At 41.1% G+C, this 20,244-nt stretch overlaps 1 pseudogene; it reads right to left on the reverse strand.

Moving 5' to 3' along the window:
* Positions 1-14,282: 14,282 nt before the first annotated feature.
* Positions 14,283-18,280, reverse strand: LOC142150769 (small ribosomal subunit protein eS27-like pseudogene; annotated as a pseudogene).
* Positions 18,281-20,244: the final 1,964 nt, after the last annotated feature.

Below are 20,244 nucleotides of genomic sequence, written 5' to 3' on the forward strand. Positions count from 1 at the left end.
TATGCTGATACACACACACAATATGCTGATACACACACACAATATGCTGATACACACACACAATATTCTGATACACACACACATACAATATTCTGATACACACACACACATACAATATTCTGATACACACACACATACAATATTCTGATATACACACACACACACACACAATATTCTGACACACACACAATATTCTGACACACACACAATATTCTGACACACACACAAACACACACAATATGCTAATACACACATACAATATGCTGATACACACACACACATACAATATGCTGATACACACACACACACAATATTCTGATACACACACATACAATATTCTGATACACACACATACAATATTCTGATACACACACATACAATATTCTGATACACACACACACACATACAATATTCTGATACACACACACATACAATATTCTGATACACACACATACAATATTCTGATACGCACACATACAATATTCTGATACGCACACATACAATATTCTGATACACACACATACAATATTCTGATATACACACACACACACAATATTCTGATACACACACACACACACACACAATATTCTGATACACATACAATATTCTGATATACACACACACATACAATATTCTGATATACACACACACATACAATATTCTGATACACACACACACACACACAATATTCTGATACACACACACACACACAATATTCTGATACACACACACACAATATTCTGATACACACACACACACACAATATTCTGATACACACACACAATATGCTAATACACACACACATACAATATGCTGATACACACACACAATATGCTGATACACACACACATACAATATGCTGATACACACACACATACAATATGCTGATACACACACACAATATTCTGATACACACACACACACATACAATATTCTGATACACACACACATACAATATGCTGATACACACAATATTCTGACACACACACACAATATTCTGACACACACAATATGCTAATACACACATACAATATGCTGATACACATACACACATACAATATGCTGATACACACACACACACACACACACACACACACACAATATTCTGATACACACACACATACATACAATATTCTGATACACACACACACACACATACAATATTCTGATACACACACACACATACAATATTTTGATATACACACACAATATTCTGATACACACACATACAATATTCTGATACACACACATACATACAATATTCTGATACACACACACATACAATATTCTGATATACACACACACACATACAATATTCTGATATACACACACACAATCAATATTCTGATACACACACACAATATGCTAATACACACATACAATATGCTGATACACACACACATACAATATTCTGATACACACACACACATACAATATTCTGATACACACACACACAATATTCTGATACACATACAATATTCTGATATACACACACACACACACAATATTCTGATACACACACACAATATGCTAATACACACATACAATATGCTGATACACACACACATACAATATGCTGATACACACACACATACAATATGCTGATACACACACACATACAATATGCTGATACACACATACAATATTCTGATATACACATACAATATTCTGATATACACACACACATACATACAATATTCTGATACACACACACATACAATATTCTGATACACACACTGTCAGGATTTGAACCAGGGCTTCTGCGGACTGCTGCTCTACTGACTGAGCTATTCCGGCTGCTGGACAGTTCCTTGCCTGTATTCAGTGTTCTAGATCAGTTCCAGTGATCTCCTGATCTTCCAGCATGCCTTAGCTCCACCCCTTGACTTCCTATAAAAGCCTGGCCAGTTTCTGTCTCCAGTGCCTGATTATTGTGCTCTGTGCCTGTGATCTAGCTCCTGCTGCTGTTCCTGATTACCAGCATCTACTACTCGTGTACCGACCTCGGCTTGCCCTCCACTTCGCCTCTGCCTCAACCTTTGGACCTCTCCGCCTCTCTGTGTACCGAACCCGGCTTGTTTGACCTTTCTTACCTCCTGTTAGCCAGCCTTCCTCCTTGCCACTGGGCTCCTATCCTGTCTCCAGACCGTGACACACACACATACAATATGCTGACACACACATACAATATGCTGACACACACATACAATATGCTGACACACACACACACACATACAATATGCTGACACACACACACACACATACAATATGCTGAAACACACATACAATATGCTGACACACACACACACACACACATACAATATGCTGACAATAAGTAATAAATTCTTCCTGATTGAGCTCTTCTAAACCAGTTAATTATATCGATGCTGTGTAAAAATACTGTATACAACAGCTTCAATATTGCGAGAAAATGTATCAATGAACTTACATCGTCTCTGGAATAGGGTGAACTAAACTAATCTGCATTTCTTTGGTAGCTAGCCTAGGAAAGCTCAGTGTATCCAGGAAAACCTGTATTCATGCTTTTTGCATTCCATATAAAGATAACTATAACTAATTTAGCAGCTCATAAGGTGTTAATCTCACATAAATTTACTATATTCATATATTTCATTTTCTTTGGTTGTATTTTTATAGAGTTTTAATGTCTATACTAAACAGAAAGCCTGGCTAGTGTAAATGACACGTACACTATCATCGAGACAGGAGATAAAGTCTGCACATATGCTCCTACCATTACAAGGTCATATAGATTGCATCATCTCTACATCATATAAGCTCTCCAAGGTTTATCATCTCTGGTACAAACATACAAGCAGTGACATAGTCCTTGCTGAAAAGATATAATATGTAGCATGTGTTTAGAAGAAATATATATGTAACAGAATGTTAGTCAACATGCAGCTATAGAAGTGCCCATGGCTGGTTGTACCTCACTGTAGCCTGTAGACACACATTTAGCATCTCAAGCCTCTCCCCATCAATATTACTTTTCCACACTACATTACTCTAATTGGTTCTGTCACAGAGTAAAATATAGCAGCATTACATGGGCATAGTGGTTAGCACTTCTGCCTCACAGCACTGGGATCATGAGTTCGATCCCTGACCATAGTCTTATCTGTGTGGAATTTGTTTGCGTGGGTTTCCTCCCACACTCCAAAAACATCTGAGTAGGTTAATTGACTGCTATAAAATTGACCATTCTGTCTGTCGGTCTGTGTATGTCCCTGCCTCCAATGGGGCAGGGACTGATGTGAGTGAATTCTCTGTACAGCACTTCGGAATTAGTGGTGCTATATAAATAGATGATGGTGATGATTACATATGCATTCCCCCCCCTCCTGCCCAATCCTCAGTTTATATCACTGTGGTGAATTATCAGTGACACTAGGGGGTAAATGTATGAAGCTCCGGGTTCTTCAACACCCACGAGTTCGGCGTCTTCAGCGCTTAAATTTAAAGGGAAGTTTCCCTTTACAAGGCAGCGCCGCTTTAAATTTAAGCGCTGAAAACGCCGAACTCGCGGGTGTTGAAGAACCCGGAGCTTCATACATTTACCCCTAGGTGGTGTTAAGATAAATTACATTGAGCACTCATATATAGAAAGTTACTTTTAGCCTGCTTGTGTGTTACGGAGATCTTTATGCTGAATAAAACCTGTGTTGTATGTTACTGCTGGTAATCCTATCTGCATCCTGAGCACTACACAACAGTCACCAATGAATTTAAACTTACTTATGTCAGTTAATGACAAAGTTTAAGCCACATTAACAGTTTTTTCTCACTCCCACGGATTATTCTCCTTTTTGATAAAAAAGAAAAACATCTCAACATGTGCAGTGGACAGGGAAATAGCCATCTCTCAGGCTCTGTCATAGGCCTTTGTCATTAAGTTGAACCTAACCTATATAACGCTATAGAAAGTAAAGCATAAAAACACCATGTTTAACAAGTGATAGCAGTGGGAAAACGTTTCCCCAAGAAACGCAAATTCCATTACTTATCCTATGTTTTGCCATGCTATGTAAATAGTTATTTAAATAGGTTGCCTGTTAAACAGTTATATTTGTATAGCTATCCATCAATTCATTTGTACGAGCAATACTGATTATTTTTAAATGCAAACCATTTGAAATTCAAATGTCTTCGTTGCAGAAGTAGAAACCCGGTTATTTTGTAACAATAAAAATAAACTCAAGTTTGTGGTGATGTTTAGGGATAAAGGAATAATTTAAAGTTTCATACTGACTGTGCGGCATTAAAAGTAAATGGATTGCTTTTCAAACAGTTTATGTCTCGCCCTGTCAGGAAGGGTTTCTTGTTATCAGGTTGCTTTGGGACACATCAATACAATTAAAGATTTTGTCTGGTGCTTGTTCTTTAGTGTAGTCTCTAGGATAGTACTACATGTAGATTAGTTTACATGAAATCAAGGTGCCTCGAGCATTAATTTGGATTAATTAGTTCATCAGTAAAACTATTACATTCACACAATGACATGACGCAAACGCAGACATAGTGGCCGTGATAGAGGTGTCTTCCTAATAAAAATTTGCAGGAGATTTTCAGTCATTGGGAATGGTTACCGTTCAATGTAACTTTTTAATTAAAGGCGTTTTTAACTGAATCATTAAATTGTCTACGACCTAATAAAGCCCGGTGGCGAGTACAATGTGAACACTACAGAAACTCCAGGACATGGACAGCCTGGAGTCCTGACTGGTACACACTCAGCAGGAACATACCATTAGCTCCCTGTGCTGCAGGTACTCTACAAATAACTAGACCATATGCTTAATAGGGCAGAATACTTTTAGAATGTTCCTCTTGTGTCTTTGTGACATGTATTGCAGATGTTATAACAATTCTCTTGTTATGTACACTCAAGCCCACGAAATATACTCTAATGATGCAGAGCAAATAATTTTTTTTTTAATTATATCTTGAAACTAAAAATACTTGCAGATTGAATAATCTTTGTAAAATGTATTGCAGGGAATTAATAGCATTTCAAAATTGTTCTGACATAGTTGATATATAAAGCAAATCATTAAAATCTTACAGACTGTGGGTCATAATATTAAAAAGACCCGAGTTGAGAAAAAAGGCACTCCAGCCCAAAGGTTTCCTAGTTAATGTTATATCTTTAAAACTATTATACTTTTATTGGTAACAATTTTTTTTAAAATATCTTATTTCTACATTCGCCAGATCCATAACGGCAAAAAATTACAATAAAGATTTAGAGAGTGAAAACAGAAAGAAATTAAGTGCTCTGTTAAAAATGATTCAAATCAAACCCTTAAGCGGGGACGGCTATAAATTATTGTAGGTTCGGGTCCCTATGAGTCAAACTCACATTTGTATGCCATTTTTTCATCAACAACCTCTTAATCCTGTATTGAAATTATGATTTAACTTAATCCCAATAAATTTAATTTTAAAGAAGATTTTTTTGTGTCTTTATTATTCAAAAATACACAATTTTATTGAAAGCAACCCTTCATTCATTGGCATTCACATTGAATTCACTTATTTCATCCAGAAGGGGTTTAACATGAGGGATATCAGTTCTTACATATAACATTGGTTGTTGTCATTAGCAGTGGCACTGTTGTGCCCATTTAGCCCCCAAACTCATATCCAACTAATCTCCCATATTCACATTATTGCATATGCTACCTTCTGGCAATAACAGAAACATGGCTCACGCAATCAGACACTGCCTTACCCGCAGCCCTTTCACATGCTGACCTCCATCTCACCCACACCTCCAGACCTGAAGGAAGACAAGGAGGTGGGGTTGGACTACTTCTCTCCCCACAGTGCACATTCACAGTTCTATCAAATGTCCCTTCACTCGTGTTCACATCTTTTGAAGTACATGCTATTTGCATTTTTAATCCATTATCTCCACGTGTTGCGGTGATCAATTGCCCCCCCCCCCCCCCACTGGAGCACACCAACAATTTATTGAGGATTTCTATGCTTGGCTCCCTCACCTCTTATCTTCAGACATCCTCAACCTCATCTTGGGTGATTTCAACATCTTCATTGATAACCCTCCTTCCACAGCTGCTTCCAAACTACTCTCTCTAACCTCTTCATTTGATCTCTCCCAATGGATTAAATCATCTACTCATCAGGATGGCCATTGCTTTGATCTTGTTTTCTGTAGACTATACTCAGTTTCTAATTTCCTTAACACACCCTTCCCCCTCTCGGATCATCACTTTTATCCGCCACACGCTCACCCCCACTGCTCTAACCTCTCTTCTGTCTAACTCTGCCAAGACTCCTCATATCCGCAGAAATTTTAACTCTATTAATATTTAACAATTTTCCACCTCTCTCCAACACCTTCTCTCCCCTATCTCTACATTTTCCTCCACTGAGATGGCAGTACCTCATTTTCACCAAACCTTAGCAACAGTCCTTGATCAAGTGGCTCCAGCAACTCTTCAGACTACACGTCGACTTCAATGTCAGTCGTGGCACACTGCAGCAACGTGAAATCTTCAAAGCCTTTCCCATAAAGCAGAAAGCCACTGGCGTAAATCTTGTACCTCTAATGACTTCTTCACATATACTTCTAACTACCGCACCTATCGAAATGCTCTGGACACTGCAAAACAAACATATTTACAATCTATCATCTATGCACAGGCTTCTAACCCCAAACCGCTTTTTTAACACATTTAAATCTCTTTTCAATCCTCCCACTCCAAACCCTACTGATAGTAGTATCAGTGCCCAGAATCTTGCTTCCTACTTCAAGGACAAGATTGATAAGATCAGAATAGAAATGGTGTCCTTCACCTTGACAAGCAATCAGCTCAATTCCTTCCCACCACCCTCTGACACCCTCTCTTCATTTGACCCCACAAATGAAGAGGAAATTTCTACTCTCTTATATTCCTACTCTACCTCCTGTCCTCTTGATCCTATTCCCTCGCAAAATGGTAGATCCCTGTCTCCTGTGCTCATTTCACCTCTAACTAAAATCTGTAATCTCTCGCTCTCTACTGGTATCTTCCCATCACTATACAAGCACACAAGAACAAGATTCTGACCCAAACTCTCTCAAATTACCGTCCCATCTCTCAGCTCCCATGCCCCTCCAAGCTTCTAGAGAGACTTGCCTACACTCGCCTCACACGCTTTCTTTCCGCAAACAACCTGTTGGATCCTCTTCAGTCTGGCTTTCTTCTTAACACTCCACAGAGAATGCATTGACTAAGGTTGTCTATGATCTGATCACTGCTAAAACTAAACGCCATTATGCTCTGCTAATTCTCTTGGATATCTCTGCTGCATTTGACACCGTTGATCACTCTCTTCTCATACAAACACTGCAATCCCTAGCTCTTCAAGGCACTGTCCTATCCTGGTCCTCAGCCTACCTTTCTAATCGCTCCTTCACTGTTAATTTCTCTGAAGCCAACTCTGCTCCACTTACTTTATCAGTTGGAGTACCGCAAGGCTCAGTGCTGGGTCCTCTGCTGTTCTCTATCTATACCTTCTCTTGGAAATCTAATAAGCTCCTTTGGATTTCATTATTATCTCTATGCCGATGATACCCAAATTTATCCATCCTGTCCTGATCTCTCGACATCTGTGTTGTCCCGTGTAACTGACTGTCTTTCTGCCATTTCATATTGGATGTCCTCTCACCAACTCAAGCTCAATCTTTCTAAAACAGAGTTAATAACATTCCCACCCACCAACAAAAGCATACCTGACATTTCTACCTCTGTTGATAACATGACCATAAACCCCACTTCTAAAGCTCGCTGCCTAGGTGTGATCTTTGACTCAGAACTATCCTTTGTTTCTCACAGCCACTCTATATCTAAATGATGTTATGTACATCTAAAAAACATTTGCAGAATACGCACATATCTTACACAAGACACTGCAAAAACCTTAATTCATGCACTTATCTCTCGCATTGACTATTGCAATTCTCTCCTTACTGGTCTTCCCCTAAACAGATTCAAACCCCTACAATCTATTCTGCATGCAGCGGCAAGATTGATGGAAATCGATATTCCTCTGCTGAATCACTCTGCATATCTCTATACTAGTAGCCTGTTTTCTACCGAATCAAATATAAAAATACTTTTACTAACTTACAAGGCCATCAACAAAGCTGCACCAACATACATCTCCTCTCTTATCTCAAAATATCTCCCAACTGCGTTCTGCACAAGATCTGCGTCTCTCATCCACCCTCATTACATCCTCACATTGCCAGTGTTAAGTGCATTTTGTCGCTAACCAATAACGATTGTCGAACCTCGATTTGTGTTTCCAACGCACAAAGATTTATTCGCAAAAAGTAGTATAATATGTTCAAGCGAAGTGATAATAAATACAGCCGTTACTTATCGCAGGCGCTCTGGATCCAGTGTGCAGTCATTCAATCCTGAAGTCTGGGGACAAGATGTCTGAACACTAGATGTGAAGCTGCTGCTTATATGCACACAGAAATACAGTAATACAATGAAGATGGTATAGCTTGCATCTATTGGTCCAGGTCTCAGGAAGGTCCAAGGGGTTGTCAATCATTGGCTAGTTCATTCTAAGGAATCCAAAGGAGGGGGTCATCTCTCCAGGGGGTATGCTCGGCTCTTCCCGCCAAGATTCCTTAGTCTTAAGTAGTTCATAATTCCCTATCATTCATAACTTGCGTATGCACTCTGCGATTCCTGCAGAGTAAACCAAACAGTAGGAAATGTTAAGAGGTTTATTATGATACCACTCAAGATATGATTCCTTCAACCTGTTCCGTATATTTCACTAATATGCATGTAACTTTAATATAACACATAAATACTACTATATTTCGACATAACTGAATATGTGTTGCAACTACCATTAATGTGTACTATTTTATAAGTATGCGTGTTTGTGCGAATGTATGGTAAAAGACCAAATACTGTTGCTGCCTCGTGTAGTGGCTGCGTACGCCCTTTCACGCCGTAGCATGCCCTTGCACGCCGTAGCGTACCGTACGCATCTTTTCAGACAAAGACAACCAAGTTTGCTCGATTTTAATTGAAATGACTTTATCCAATTTGCTGACTTCGACACCAGTTACAGGACTTTTTCGGGCTTCACCCACTCTATGGAATTCACTCCCTCGCACAATAAGACTCTCCTCTAGTCTACAAACTTTCAAGTGTTCTCTGAAAACCCACCTGCTCAGACAAGCTTATAATATTCCTCAACCACCCTCTTAACCTCACTAGATTACTCTATTACCACCCATTACACAATTTCACACAAGACAACTACCCCCTGACCAACATTGTTGTGAGATGGGATCATTTAGCCTATAAATCACTTTTACCTTTGCAGTCTGGCTGGACCGAAATGCAAAATGTAGACTTAACCTCATGTATCAAACTCCATTGTCCCATAGATTGTAAGCTTGCGAGCAGGGTCTTCTCACCTCTTTGTCTGTTTTACCCAGTTTGTGTCCTACTGTATTTGTCCCCAATTGTAAAGCGCTACGAAATATGTTGGCGCTATATAAATAAATGATGCTTAATGTCTTAATCCTCTGTGCTCCCCATTATATATATTTCAGATCAAACCAGATATGCTAGTAATATTAATTATTATTAGTAAGAGCTGACAATTTTGTTCAGGGAAATCTCATCCTGATATAATCACCCTATATTTTCTCTCAGCAGTTCCAAATGAAATAGGTAAAACTAGCCTCTATTAGAAAGAGGTCAGTCTTAGTGTACCTTGAAGAAATATTATTGAATAAATTCACATGATCACTTCTATTTTAATGCTTAACCTTGTTAAAATGTACGCATCAAATACTGTATACAAATACATTAATAATATTTCATCCAACTTATATATTTGTACCATAATGTATTCTACTACATCCCTCCCTTTGTGAATGCAATTCACACTCTATTACCTTTAGCTAGAAAACCATTTCAAATACAAAATAATTCTAAAGCAAAGTAAAAAGGACAGTAACATCCCCTATATATTAAAACCTAACTATCAAGAGGGAATTGTTCATGTAAGTTGTGGTGCAAATAACCTATTTTCCTTGATATTTTTCAATGCAATTGAGACTTTCCCTTGTGATTCTGAGACAACATTAATCTGTAAAGCCTTTGTTCCAACCTTGCACAACTTTCCTAACATACCTGGAACACATTTTAAAAGTAGATAAATTAATGTACATATTAAAAAAATAATAACATTTTCCTAAGGTCCAGAATAAACCTTTCCTCCATCCTGATACTCCTGAAAATATACATGTAAACCAAGTAGAAGGATTCCACCAGGAACTTTCCCACCAGTCATTTTCAGAATCTTGAGCATGATGGTTTATTCTAAATTTATCCTTTATTTATGCTATATTTAACATAAATGTATCTCTCTCTTCCTCTGGATTGTCAGTTACATTGGTCACATAGGTGCAGCAATGAACTCCATGAACAGTTTCTAATGTGCGACAATATCCACTACTTTGTGCAGTTAAATAATCTAATATTAATCTATGTTGAATTAAGTCAGTGTTATAAGCTTGAAGTTCTTTGGAAACATATCTAAAAGTGTCATCATAGATCTATGTAATGTTATCCAACAAATCAGCTAATTGTTCAGTTGCCTCAATATTGTTTAAATATCCAATATGTCCATGAGTGAAATCATTTTCAAAACCTACCTTTACCTTAACTGAATGTTCTATTTTAAAAAGAGGTTTATATTTAGCACTTATAGTTTTTATAGATCTCTTTGTTCTATGGTTTATAGTCTGAGTGATCAAGTCAATTAGATCCCTATATTCCATGACAATTGTACTAGGAATTAATTCTCCAAAATAACATATACCTTCAGAATTTGGAGGTAGCCATTTATATGATCGCCTTCCACACATGAAATACAAATTCTCAGGAAGTGTATATGGTATATCAGACATTAAACTATGAGTTGCCTCATAGTCCAATTCACAAGTGGTCCGATTAACAGAATGTATCGTCCACCTAGTTACATTTCCACTCACTGTTACATTGATCAGTTCTTCGATTAAATTTAAGTTGTTAAACTGTACAATCTTCAAACATTCTTTTATTGCTCCTAAATATATTTTCGGTACATTATAATTCACTCCTTTTTATGAATTGTAGGATTAGCAGTTTTTTTATAACATGTTTTCATGTATCTCATTATAATATTTTATCAACTTTATATGTGGTGGCATGGTAGTACTATGCTCTCCCTTAGTTTTGTTACCACATTTCTTCTCACCTAATTTACTATCATTTATGGGAAACGGTATAAAACCAACACTATGGTGTCTACGAGGTACTTGAGTACAAACCCAACACTCACTGGTATTAAAGCTTCTTTTCTATTAATTGATGAAACACGTCTATAGGATGTTTATCACTAAAACAATTCGGATCGTCTAAACACCATTGTACACATTGTCTTTCTGAATGATGATCACAATATTTACAAATACATGCTTGAATTGGAGATAAATCTTTCCAATGCTCATGTGATGTAGTCTCCCTTTTACCTCTCTTTTCCAAGGCTGTTACATTATTGTTCTGTTGTCCATTTACAGGGCTGTAAACATACAGTTCAAGAAACATACCAATTGCAAATGTCAGTGTTAAAACAAATAGGTCCTGAACCAAATTTGAAATTATGATCATTGCTATCAACTCTGAATACCAGTTTATTTCCGTTTCTTGTCTTTTCCTCTTCACGAGACTCTCATCCTCTGACTTCATCAAGAGGAGAGTGTCTTGCCTTTGTAAGGGCTGATACATTATTATGGTCTCAGAAATATCCCTTACTTGTAGAATAAAGGTGATAATTATCTTCTTACTTGATCAGGATGGGTTTCCTTTTTACAATTGGAAGCATGTATCCAAGTGCTTTTCTCTTTAAACTTTATTGAGGTTGGTGTTGTCAATAACACGAGATATGGACCTTCCCACCGATCACTCAACGAACCAGTTCTCAAGAAACTTCTTGTCACCTAATCTCCAGGATGCAGATTATAACAGGCTCTATCAATCAGAATTGGTGTGTGCCTATCACAGTAGCTTGAATCTGCCTAAACTGTTTAGTAAACGACAGAATGTAGTTAACAGTCACATCATTAACTTGGCTTTGACTGGTATTGCAATTCAGAGTCAAATTAGGATTATTTCCAAACAGAATTTCATATGGTGATAATTTGAGAGGCTCTCGAGGGGCTAATCTGATAGCATGTAAAACTATTGGTAATGCTTCAGGCCACTGCATTCCTGTTTCCTTGAATATCTTAGACAGTTTATTTTTAATAATTCCTTTGTATCTTTCAACTTTCCCACTACTTTGTGGGTGATATGGTACATGAAGCTGTTGTTTTATAACTAGCAATTCACACATTTGCTTAAAAACAAGTCCAGTAAAATGAGGACCTCGATCAGAAGAAACTACCTGTGGTATGCCACATACAAATTCTTGTACTATCTTTTTAGCTGTAACATTAGTGGTGGCTTTTGCAACTGCATAACCCTCAACCCATCCGGAGAAGTGATCAACACATACTAATACATATTCTAACATCCTACACTTAGGAAGTTGGATAAAATTAATTTGAATTATTTGAAATGGGCCGTCAGTTGGTGGCAGGTGATTAGGTATTGTTTTTACTGCCTTCCTTGCATTACTCTGCAGACAGATAATACATGAAGCATAGTACCTGGCAGCTATGGCTGAAAATCCAGGTGCATACCAATACATTTGGACTATATTCTGCATAGCAGTCTTACCTGCATGGGTCATGACTCATTTGTGCCAATGCTGGCAAGAGTGCTTTGGGAGCTACAGGCTTAACTCCCTTCCCACGCCACAGTCCATCTTTATCAATTTGACATCCTGCCATTTCCCATTGGGCCTTTTCCTGTGAAGCACAACCTTTTTTCATCTCAATTAGTTCAGTTTGATCAGGTATTACAACATTTAATATTTCAGTACTTTCAACAACCTGTGCAATGTCTGTTTGTGCCGCGTTCTTAGCAGCTAAGTCAGCTCTATGATTTCCTTTTGTTACCTCATCATGTCCTGTCATATGCACTTGGCATTTAATAACTGCTACCTATTTTGGTAACTGAATAGCATGCAGTAATTCGTTTACAATTTCATGAGCAACAGTTGTACCATTAGCTGTGATGAAATTTCTTTGTCGCCATGTTTTAGCATAATCATGAACAACACCGAACCCATATTTACTATCTGCGTAAATATTTACTGTTTTACCCTCTGCTAATTGACAAGATTTAATTAATGCGGCGATCTGAGCAGAATGTGGAGATGATAAACTTTCAGAATATACAGTCATTATCACCTACTATTGCAAATCCTGACTGTAATGACCTTGTATAATTTTTCCTATGACTTTCATCTACATAGAAAATCAAATCAGGATTCTGCAATGGTATTTCTTTTAAATCCGGTCGTGATGCAGTAGTTTGCTGCATGTGCACACCACAATCATGTGGCTCATGAGCAAAATGTGTAAAATTCTGACGTGTATGCTCCTCATCTGATTCACTTAATGCCAAATCGTTATCATCTGTATCCAAATATACCTCCCTCTCTCAATCTTACAATATTCAATATCAGAAGCAATAGGCAACAGAGTAGCAGTTGTTTAAAATATTGCATCTGACAAGTGTAATATTTGGAGCCATAAAAAGAATCAATTCCCATTTTGTTAGTCTGGCACTTGTAACATGTCTAGTCATATGACAATTTAAAAGTGCATTTACTGCATGTGGGGCTTATAATTTTGGGAAATCCACTAAGAGTACGTCAGCACATTTGTCTACTAACAAGGCAGTGGCTGTGACAGATTTTAAACAATTTGGGAGCCCTCTAGCCACTGGATCAAGTTGTTTACTGTAATATGCAACAGGTATAGGGGTAGTTCCATGGTGCTGTGTTAAAACACCAGCAGCATGACCTGAATGTTCATGACAAAACAAAGTGAATGCTAACTCATAATTTGGTATATCCAATGCAGGGGCATGTTGAAGCTGTTCAAAACAACTTTTTGTAATATCAGTTGAATTAAATTTAATTTGTATAAGGAGGCATGGTAGGACAGGGTGCTGATACTCCATATACACGCCTGTCTCCGTTTTCGCTGGAATGAATGGGGGCATAGCCTCCCGACACTGGAAATTCCTTGAAATACTCAGGTACAGAACAAAATATTATATCCAAAGTGTAATGACAGACAGGGGTAAAAGGCTACAGGGTCCCGAGTGATGAACAGAACCGGCCCATGCACTGTGCCTTCATTGTGCAGTCAAGCTTCCCTGCGCACAACTTACGTCCATCGTGGCATCTTCGGGTCAAGAACGTTTAGTGCTGCTTCCGCCGGAAGGGGCATTCCTCTGTGAGCCGCACTTTACCACTGGTGGGCTGGCAGAGGACTGAAAAGCAACCAACGCACAGAACCACCTTATCACAACCTGGACATTTCACATCCATGAAGTAGGAGTTGGAGCTTTGGACCAAGCGCTTCTGCAACTGTGGCCAATACATCAATGTCTTTTAAAGCCCACAGGGGGTCGAATTTGCATTCTAGTTTTTAAATTTTGCTTTAACCCCTCAACAAAAGCACTAGTTAAAATACTTTTAAAATCAGCTTTTGCAAACACATCAGAAACGCCTGAATAATTTACAACTCCTCTTCTGAATCTAGCTTTATATTATCTAACCCCTTCAGTTGCACCCTGTTTAATCATAAAAACTTTGGACCAGGTAGCGCGGTTTGGACTCCATGCTGGCTAGAAGTGTCTTATGTGAGCTCCGTCACCGTAACCTTTAAAACCCAGTGAAATCGGGTGCAGGGAGCCCCCTGATCATCTTGCGGGCTCAGAAGCTATTAAGGATTGCCCCTACCCCCCCCCCCCCGTCTCGGCAGATTTGCACGGAGTCTGGGGAGACTATAATTCGGCGCTCTGTCTGGGGCCTACTTGGGCACATAAAAGCAGCCACACGCGGACTAGTGCCGGGTACCACGCTCGGGTTTTTGGACCTACAGACGGGCCATCAGAGGCCATCAACGACCAGCTTTATCCCTGTGCCCAACAGTTGACTACTGAGGCACCTCCAACCCGCAGGTCGCCTTGAACCGCCTCCCACTACAAAGCCGCCGGATCTTTTGTGTGAGCACCTTACTGTACTCATCTGTCTCCAGACGTGATTGGAACCACTGTGCGGCAGGACAAGCAGGTACTTTCAGCTGAGGTTTCTTCATCCCCAACGGCGAAACCGGAAGTTACTGGGGCTCCGCACTTCCGGTGGCTGGCGCCCAGGCTTCCAGCGCCGAGCAAGAGGTGGTGGTGCACTTTGAGCCCATTTTTCCTGTGGCCGCGGACCGCCGGCTGAGTTTCATCTCCTCCGTCCCCCTCCCTCTCCAAGCAGACTGCGCTGGGTTGATGACCTCTGCTATTGGACCGCACAGTGAGTTCCACTGTATACTGCAATAAACCATCCCCAGCTGTGTTGTGTCTACTGCCTTGTGGTGCCTGTTGCCTCTTCCCCACATCGGGGTGCCTGCGGTTCTGCTTCCCTCCCATCCTGGTGCCACACTCTGGAGTAAAGACATCTTCTGATTAATACTTCGATATTCTGTGCAGAATTACACATCTGACGCCACCTAGTGGTCTTCGCTGGTACTGCACCGCCTACCTCCATAGTCCTGTCAGGGCACACAGGATTGTCAGAGACGCCCTTACCATTCTAAGAGCTCTCTGGAGGCCTCCTCTGCCCCGAGAATTTCATGGTTGCAGCCTAATCAACCGGCCTGCGAAGAATTTGATTGACCTTAAACACCACATCAGCCATCCCTAAACATCGACCTATTGCTGGACGCTGTAATCCCGGAGGTGGTCCCCTGCGGCCTAATGTGGTCGCTGCTGGACAGGATCAGTAGGTCAGTGAGTGGGTACTGTGTCCCCTGTTATTCTTCAGGGTTCGTCCATCAGTGGCAGCTCTCATTCCTGGTGCGGTGCCACGAGTTTGTACATAGGTTCTAACTTTGCTTCTGGCTCACTGAAGATGGCCGGGGTCCCTGTTTGGTATGCAGCTGTGATGTAACGGTTACCACAATCCTGAGAGGCTTTTTCTGATCGAATCTTCTGTTCGGAAGTTTGCTGTATTTGACCTACCTTCTCCAACACCTCCTTCATCCTTGACCCGACTCTACTGAGCTATGCCGAAAAACAAAAAACTCCATTCGAAGGGTATCCCTCAATATTACCCTAATAAGTTCTCTACAGAACAAGCAGGTTCCCCCCGCTCTCATGAGGACTCAGACTCCGACGAAGATGTGTCTGCTCCAGTTACCAAAAAAGACTCTTTCCTTGATCAAAGAAATGAAGGAGCTTCGATCTTCAGTCCACACTGAACTTCAGCACGCTCTTCATAGTCTGAGATCAGAGGTGTCCTCGTTGGGTTCTCGCACGGATCATATTGAGAGAAAGATGGATGATTTTGTCTCAGGTCAAGACGCAACGACCGATAACCTAACTCAAATCAGCCAGGAACTCAATAATATCCATGAAAGCCAAGCAGATATGGACAATAGAGCCCGGAGAAATAACCTCCGAATTAAAGGGATCCCAGAGTCTGTTGAATCTGTGCACCTGGACCCCTATCTCCGGAAACTTTTCTCCCAGCTTGCTCCAGAAGTCCCGGAAGATCAATTCTTGCTGGATAGAGCCCACAGAGCTCTTAAACCCCGTCCATCAGATCAATCTACACCTAGAGACGTTATCCTCCGCCTTCATTATTTCACGAGCAAAGAGGCTGTCTTACAAGCAGCTAGAAAGCTCCCTGCTTTATCCTATGAAGGATGTACCCTCCAAATTTTCCAGGACCTCTCTCCCACCACCTTGTCTCGATGGCGGGAACTCCAGCCTGTCACCTCAATCCTCAGAGAGAACAACATCAGATATCGCTGCTGGTTCCCCTTTCGTCTCTACCTTTGGCACCAGAACCAACAACTGTCAGCTAAAAGCTTAGGCGAAGCACGGGACCTCCTGCGAAAGATTGGATTGAATCAACAAGTCTCTTCAGATGCTCCTCAAGCCCTTGCTAACGTGGCGGGCCCCACCACACCGAGAGCACAACGGCTTCCTCGTAGAGACTGGTCAACTGTCCCTCGACACTCTAAACCGCAATCTGCGGATCCCTGACCGGCAAGTTCCCGTCCTTGCTCCTTCCTCAAAGTGAGGCCGCACTTCCCTCTATGGGTCTCGATGTGGTCCTTGTTACTTCCTGACAGTCCTATAATTGGACACAGAATTCAAGGCTCAAGTCAGATGTCCCCGCCCTTCATTTCCTACTACACTAAAACTATAATGTTGGTGCTGGACACTGTAATGCCTTTTACTATCTGTTACCTTGTTGCTGCCTGCCCCCTGAGAAGGTGGGTTGTTGTTCTTTATATCTTTAAGGTGAGACGAGACACTGACGAGGCGCATACTACAGCTCCTGCTTTCGCCACCGATAAGTAGCTGTGATGCTTTGTTCTAATTGTCTCCATGTTGTATTCACGGTTGTTATGATGTTTATTTGTTTCTCTTTCTAAAGCTCTTTTATTGGGCCACACTTGGTGGCTTCACAAGTGTCTACTACAATATGCCTAGTGTTATTGAGTTATTTCCTACCTCATATATTATGTTTATTGCCGATAATTATGACCTTTGTCTTCTCTCTTCTTGTACTTCCCCCTCTCCTCATCTACCGTAGGTGTTAGTAATCTCCCTATTCCCTCCCTCCCAATAGGTCATACACACCAAAATGGTCTCTCGAATTCCCCTTCTGGGTCCCCGGGCCCTCCACTTTCTTCTGTGGTTGCTCTTAGTCTACCACCCCCCCCCCCTTAGAGCCTAGGGCTCTACGCTGGTCCCCCTGATGGCCTGTCCATCATGTCCTATCCTCTACCAGCATTGACGACGAGTGGTCCACTATGTCAATCCCCTTGTTCCCTTAACCTTTGGTTCCCCCCTCCTTCTCCTCACTGGTCGCCACCTTCCATGTCATTCCCTGTGCACTCTTCCTTTTTTCTCCTCTCCCCTGACATTTCTTCCCTCTTCTGGTCTCTAGCGCTCCTCGCATTGATTTTCCTATGACCCTTAACCTTATCTCCTATAATGTGAAAGGCCTCAACTCCCCTCAGAAACGGGCTAAACTCCATTCTTCTCTAAAATACCTTAAAGGGGACTTGATATTCCTACAAGAAACTCATTTTGTCCACCATCTCCACCCAGAAAATTTCCATTGACATTTCATGCATGTGACCATAGGCAGAAAAAGCGTGGTGTAGCAATTCTGTTTGCGCGTCATTTAATTTTCGAACTCCATGATTCTCATAAAGATAAAGAAGGTAGATTCCTGATTCTCATAGGCACTCTGAATAATCTCCCCTGTACTCTAATGAACCTCTATGCACCCAACACCGGCCAGCATAGGTTCTTCAAAAAACTGGGTTCTTCGCTTGTTCGTCAAGGTGAACTTATGGTTGCTGGTGACTTCAACGCTGTTTTAGCCCCGACCATAGATCGTTCTTCGGGCCCCTCCTCTTCTCCCTCGAGGAGAGATGCCCACACCACAACCGTCTTACAGGCTTTCCTGAAACTCCATAACTTATACGACTCATGGAGAGTATTGGACCCCCTGGCTAGGGACTATACCTTCTTTTCTTCTCCCCATAATACCTATTCCCAGATTGATATGATCCTGCTCAGCCACGACCTCACTTTTAAACTTAACTCCTCCCAAATCTTTCCTGTTACCTGGTCCGACCATGCCCCTGTTTCTGCTGTACTCACCTCCCTTGCTCACCGCCCTCCTAGAGCAACCTGGAGAATCAACAAATCACTCCTACATGATAAAGATACCACTGCTCACCTACGTTCTCTTCTCTCTGAATATTTTGAGACGAACGACACCCCTGATATCTCTCCTATGACTCTTTGGGACGCCCATATGGCGGTAATACGGGGTCATCTTATTGCCTTGGCGTCTCGGACTAAGCAAGTCCGTTTGGCTAAAACTATTCAACTGACGGACTCACTGAGAGCTTTAGAGCAACGCCACAAATTGAACCCTGATCCCTTGGTCCTCCAGGAAATTGCTTCTGTCCGTGGTGAATTAAATCTCTTGCTGTCCCACCAGGTTGCTAATAAACTGAAGTGGCTCAATCAGCGCTATTATGAAAAGGGCGACAAGGCCGATAGATTGCTGGCCACCAAACTTAGAGCTAAGATAGCGGCCCGGAATCTCCTGGCTATCAGGGACTCCGATGGAGTTTTACACTATAACCCTCAGCGGATACGTGCTGCCTTCCAATCCTATTACACTAAACTTTATAATCTTCCCCAACCGTCTGATCCTTCAGTCTCCCACCAACACTCGCAGTTGATTGAATCTTTTCTTTCTTCTGCTAAGCTTCCGAAACTCTCTTCACGGGCCAGCACTCTTCTGGGGGATGAGATTACTAGTGATGAAATTGAACAAACCATAAAGTCTCAGAAAACAGGAAAGGCTCCGGGGCCGGACGGCTTTACGGCTGTGTACTATAAGAAGTTTGCTGGGCTCCTGGTCCCTCATTTGCACACCCTATTCAACTCAATCCTGACTGGGGGTTCCTGGTCTAGGGACTCTTTGGAGGCTCGGATCTCCATCATTCATAAAGAGGGTAAGGATGTTCATGACTGCACCAGTTATCGCCCCATCTCCCTGCTTAATACAGATGTCAAATTATATGCTAAAATTTTGGATAATAGACTAAATTCGGTCCTTCCCTCCCTTATACATTATGATCAGGTTGGCTTTGTGCCGGGTCGTCAGGCCAGAGATAACACCAGGAGAGTCGTTGATCTGATTCATATCATTAATACCAGGAAGGCCCCGGCCATTGTTCTCTCCCTTGACGCCGAGAAGGCTTTTGACAGGATCTCCTGGAACTTTATGTCCCGAGCCTTGTCGGCGTTTGGGATTTCGGGTAACCTCCTCACGGGTATCCAAGCCTTATACTCCCGACCCTCCGCAAGAGTCATGATCAACAGTTCTCCCTCTGACCTTATCACCATATCCAACGGTACACGCCAGGAATGCCCTCTGTCTCCTCTCATCTTTGCCCTGGTTATAGAGCCTCTT

The sequence above is a fragment of the Mixophyes fleayi genome, chromosome 4, assembly GCF_038048845.1.
Source record: "Mixophyes fleayi isolate aMixFle1 chromosome 4, aMixFle1.hap1, whole genome shotgun sequence".
In the NCBI taxonomy this organism is placed as follows: Eukaryota; Metazoa; Chordata; class Amphibia; order Anura; family Limnodynastidae; genus Mixophyes; species Mixophyes fleayi.